Source organism: Falco cherrug, chromosome 3 (genome assembly GCF_023634085.1).
Source record: "Falco cherrug isolate bFalChe1 chromosome 3, bFalChe1.pri, whole genome shotgun sequence".
NCBI classification, from domain to species: domain Eukaryota; kingdom Metazoa; phylum Chordata; class Aves; order Falconiformes; family Falconidae; genus Falco; species Falco cherrug.
In genome coordinates, this window is record NC_073699.1 from 43,628,196 (window position 1) to 43,634,311 (window position 6,116).

Here is a 6,116-nt window from a genome sequence, read left to right on the forward strand (position 1 = left end):
CTTTGAGATACTCAGTTCTCTTAGTCTTGGGGGCTTCATCTGATGGATGTGCCAGTTTCGAAGAGCAGTTTACCTCAATGATACTGACTGTATTTTGTGATGTATTGCCATACTTTTGGGACAGTAAAGTCAAGTGCAAAATACTGTGCTGTCTATAACAAAATTCAGGCTTGGGTTGTCTTTATAATTCAATACAATGTCTAGCAAAAAATTGTATTGTATTCTGAATATCCAGAATAACGCACAGAGAATAGCAACTCAATTATAGGACAAACTTTTAAAAAATAAACACATTGGAGGACAAACATTGAATTGCAGTGACTGTAGGGAAGGATGTTTTGCTCTCTACAGGCTATGCACTGGAGAAAGAGATGGTTTCAGACCTAGTGCATGAATGCTGAGGTGCAGATGTAGAACTTATGCATGCACAATTATTCATTGATCTTGCATATGCCTGCACTGTATCTGACTGCCACATATATATAAACTGAATTATTTCTGAATTATTTTAAAAGTAACTAATGGCAATATAAACATTTCAAATTTATATGTATATGGTATATCTGAGGTATCTGAACGTATAAAGTGGGAGTACTTCTACTTCTCAGATTTTATATGCAGACAAGATACTTAAAGTAGTGAAATTTTGCTTTGAAGTCCCCCATAAACAATTAATTACCCTACTGCACAGATACATTCTTAAGTAATCTATGACATGTAACAACTTCACTGTGGTTGCATTTGCTTTAGCAATGTTTTTGGATAGTGTTTATCAAAACTGTAAAAGCTAAATTAGGTGATCAGGCTATTAGGGTCAATTTTTTTCTAAATAATTCTGCATTCAGCAGTCCCCATTTGTACCACTAAGCACCAGATTTTCAGAAACTCAGCACTTATTCAGAGGGAAAATGGGAGTTACTAGATGTTAAATGTTTCCCTAGGTGTCTCACATTGGGTATCTACTGAAGACTGAGCCTTTCTGCTTAGAATTTGCCCTAATTGGGAGTTTTAAGCAATAATCTCAACATGCTGAAGAAAGTCAAACTTTAGAAAACATTTCAGTCCCAAAAACTCTCTCTGCCACCATTAAAAACCAGTATCTGGACTCTGTTACAAACTCTGTAATCTTTACTCTTACAAGCAGCCTTTGAACAACCTTGCTGAAGTCAAGAAATATTTTTGCTTTAGAAAAAGCTAATTAAAAAAGCTAACCTTAATCTTTTGCTTTTGAGCAGCGTCACAAGTTCTTCAGTCATCCCTTACCTCACATACACACCAGGCCAGAAGAAATATTCCTTGAGCTTTTCATAAATTATTTTTGATTCTGGAATAACAGGCAGCTGTGAGCTGCCTGCAACAGCTCTGTTCACCATCTATCTTTGATATTCCCCGGAAAATTCCCCTTACTCCACAATGTCTCTGTTCAGACACTATTCTACAAGGAACTCTCTTGTTTTCCTTGGCTTCGGTTTGTGCACATGAGCTCAGATTAAATAGAATGAGTTCTTTTAAACTTGCTATTTAGTAAATGAAGCATAATTTTCTTGCATTTCTATCACTTGTGCCTTTATAAAGCTTCAGCTGCCTCTGGTTTTGGATATTTTGGTTCTACCTTAACCTGTCTAGTGCTTTATGAAACTTCAGTGCAGCCAGCTATTCCTGCAGATAAGTAACTTTAGGAGGTACAAGGTTGCCATTAAGTTGGGTACTGGAGCACTCCTGCACAGGGTAGTAGCACGTGGTCCCAAGGCATACAGTGTTTCTATAGCACTCCTCCATTTATTGTAAACTGTAACAGCAGTTGATTATTTGATGTTGATTATTAAAAATGTAGGAATCCAAGATTTAAAGCTAATTGTTGACATGTTACTGTTTCATTTATAAGGTTAAAAATATACTAAATAGAATTAAACATTATCTTACTTATTTTCTCCCCTTTGCTAAATTTTGGAGATTTTTTTTTTTTTATTTTAGGTCAGTATTTTACAATAAGCTTGGGATGTTACTTTCTCTTTGATAAACATACTATTTATCTTACCTGTTTTTATTGCTGTTCCCCAAAAAGGCCAAATCAGAATTGAACTCTCATTATGCAGCTAACATGTACTTAATTTGTTTATATACAATATTTAATGCATTTATTGAAATCCCAATATACAAGATTTTGTATATCATGCCATAAACTAGGTTAAGATAAAATGGTAAAACCAAATACTTTCGAAAGTATGAAACCAGACAGAATTTCAATACTACAGAGTTGAGCTAGCATCATTTTAAGGGTCCAAGTCCCTAAGAGGTGAAAACTATTAAAATATGAGGTGATAATACATAAGATTAATTGCATGCCCATAGAATTTTTTTCTTGTGTCAAGTCTTGAAGAACTGACATCAGAGAGTCTCCAGTTGTTTGAAGGATTTTTCTGGAGTTAAAAACAATTACGCTAAACCTTTAAGGAATTAATGAAGTATCTTGTTCCTCAGGGTGTATTTTTTATGAGCTGCAGTTTTCCTTTTCAGAGCCTAGGAATAATATCCACAAGGAAATATGTAATTTAGGAAAGTTAATTCTGACCCTCAGATGAAACTTCTAACATACGAAATATTTGCTGTGACGTTTGGTTTGTTTTTAATTATGAAAAATTGCTTCACACAGGGCTTTCTGAAAACTACAGTATTCTGGGAAGTAGCATGGTCCAGTGGATAGGTCACAGAATTGCATCTCAGGAGAATTCAGTTTTCTTCCTGACTTTTCACAAACCAGGAGTGCGTAAACTTTAGCAAGGCATTTTTTCCAGAGCTAGTGTCCATTTTGTTCTATGAAATAATAAGATCGATCCTTAGCCTTTTAAAAATACAGATGAAAAAGGATATGTAAGTATTAACATTTTTATGTACAAAAGGTTATTGTTACATCTCCAGTTTTTCAGACGTTACCACTTTAAATAACTTCTTAATAACATTAATAAAAAATTCTTAGTAACACTGTTAGCAAAGAATGTTTGCTGTTTTGCATAGTTTGTCTGTTTAGATCATCACAGCTAGGAAATACAGGCCTAAGCCCTTTGAGAGGATTATAAATATATTGTTTTAGGAACCCTTCATTTTCAACTGAAACATGCATTCAAATCCTATGTAATTTGTCCATCATTTCCTGTGACAATTTCTGTTTGTTTAAGACCCAATTACCTTAGGGCTTGTGTATAACTGCAGTGGCATTACTTTATTATAAAAGGAAATTAATGTGCCTGCAACTACCAGCATGCAATCTTTAGTAATTACAACCATCTGAACTTTCTTTTCCAGCTGAAGACAAGTTGCATTCACTTACTATATCATTTGAGGTTGGAATTAAGCTTGTATTTTTAATATGTTTCTAAGGGAGGCATTTTCAGTCTGAGTTCCACAAAGCTGGAGATACAACTGAAGAAACCTAGAGGTACTAAAAAGGCACTTACTCTACCAACTTAAACAAGACATACGTATGTATTCTATATGGTGATACAAACTCCATACTAGCTCCTCATTATACCAAGATTTTGTGGAACATTTTCCTTTTCCACTTTAAAAATTCTTACAACTAGGTAAAATTCTGAAAGTGGCAAAAATAGTTTAACATAAATATTTATGTAAAACATCTGCCAGGGACAAATAACATGTAAACAACATTTTACATCTATTTAGGAACAAAGGATGACTGTGTGAATACTTGGATTTGTTCTCTATATAGTGTTTGACAAAATGATGCTGAGATACCAGTACGTCATTTGACTGTTTCTGAGTAATAGTAGCATATAATAATTTTTACTTTGTCTTCTTGGTTCATCTGTCAAACGTCATTACAATATTTGGAAAGCTGTTATTTTCTCTGTGGTGAAAATCTTAAAAGTGTGGTTTGAATTATTTCTTATTACTCATCTTGGGAGACAATCTTGCATTTCTCAAATCAGCATTGTAGTCTCTGCTGTAACTGTTCAGGTCCTGCTTTAGCCCCTCCCTCAAATGAAGACGCTAGGCTAGGAATCCTTTTTTTCTGACCAGTTGGTGAATTTTTAGAAAACAGTATTTATTAACATCCTATACCTGTCCCTTTTGGCAGTTCTAGCCAGAGTTGGCTTGACAGGTTTAAAAGTTAGTAGAGAATATATGCATAGGCATCATGCCGTTAAGAAACCAGACCAACAATGCCAGACTTAACGGATTACAGCTTTATTTTTCAGACAAATACATTTCAGTACAACTCTCTGCAAGTTTATTGAAATTAAAGCACTACTTGCCCTGCGCTGTTTTTGAGAACCTTGCATTTGCTACCTTTGAAAACATAAAAACCTAAACAAATTTAAATTCAGTGGAAAACTGTTTCAGACATATTCTACATATTAAAACAACTATAATGAAGCAACTGTGTTGATTCCATTTTATATAGCTGTCTAGCCACAGAAGAGGAAGGAAAGAGATACTTGGGAAAAAATCTGACTGAATAAAAAGTTTGAAACTTGACCCTGAAAAAGTCTGTCAGAAATCATTAGGCTTAAATTTAATTTTTTACAATTAGAAGTGTATCTTCTAAAACATTTGTTTTATTATATGACACACCCCATATTTAGAATCCATATATGCAGAAATAGCTCTACGCAAAATGCATGGTAGTGCTTTTGCAAGGGAGGCTTTTCAGGTGTTTTATGTCCTTAGGAGTAAACTTCAGTGTTCCAGTCTGGAACTGTATGAAATATAGCCATCAATGATTTTACACAGGTATTTCCAAAAGCTTTTTTGAAGTCAAGGGCTTTTTGTACTCAGCCAAATTACCGCCATCCTGGAGAGTAACAGATGATTGTTTAATACTCTGTGCCAGTAGATGAGAATCCTATTTCAAATCTTAATTAATAAATACTCTCTCTGAAACTTCTCATAGCTTTTTCTGCCTGTAAATCAAATTACTAACAGACAGCCCTAGACACCTGCAAAATCTACAGCCATGAGGGAGAACAAACTAAGTCCAAAATTAACTTTCAGAATATTAACATACTTTTTCTACAGAAACATTTCCCAGAACAAGCAGCTCCAGGGCATGCTCCGTTTGGATTCCACCACAGAAATAAGCACATCTTATGATCTTTCGTATCCTCAGAGAGAAGGATATAGGAAATTTGAGGTTGAAAGGATGGGACTCTTTATACCTTGTCTGCATTTCTAACAAAGGTTGAAGTGGAACACATATGCTCCTAACAAAATTTTGTGTCATGTTTACCATAAAAGAAATAAAGTCCTAATCCTGGTTTCATTGGAAGCAATGTATTTTGTCACTGACCAGCTGGTACACTTTTATGTTTCAACACAGCAAGTACATAACATGTATAACTTCCTGACTTCAGTGAGTTATTCATATGCTTAATTGATAGAATCACAGAATAGTAGATGTGGGAAGGGACCTCTGGAGGTCATCTGGTCCAACATATCCACTCACGGAGGGCTCCCTAGAGCTGGTTGGTCAGAACTATGTCCAGACAACTTTTGAACATCTCCAAGGATGGAGACTCCACAATCTCCCTGGGTAACCTGTGCCAGTGCTTGGTCACACTGACAGTGAAAAAGTGTTTCCTGATGTTCAGAGGGAACCTCCTGTGTTTTCAGTTCGTGCCTGTTGCCTCTGGTACTGTCACTGGGCACCACTAAAAAAAGCCTGGGTCTATCCTCTTTGCACCCTCCCATCCAGGATTTATATACATTGATGAGATCCTCCTGAGCCTTCTCTTCTCCAGGCTGAACAGTCCCAGCTCTCTCAGCTTCTCCTCAAAAGAGAGATGCAGCAGTCCCTTCAGCCCAGAACTGGACAGAGCACTCCAGGTGTGGCCTCACCAGCGCTGAATAAGGAGGCAGGATAACCTCCTTCCACAACTGGCAATATTCCTCTAATGCAGCCCAGGATACTATTTGCTTTCTTCGCAGCATGGGCACATTGCTGGCTCATGTTCAATTTGGTGTCCACCAAGACCCCCAGGTCCTTTTCTGCCAAGCTGCTTTCCAGCTGGTCAGCCCCCAGCCTGTGCTGGTGCCCGGGGTGGTTCCTCCCCAGAGGCAGGGCATTGTGTTGAACTTCAGGGCCCTGATGACCCATT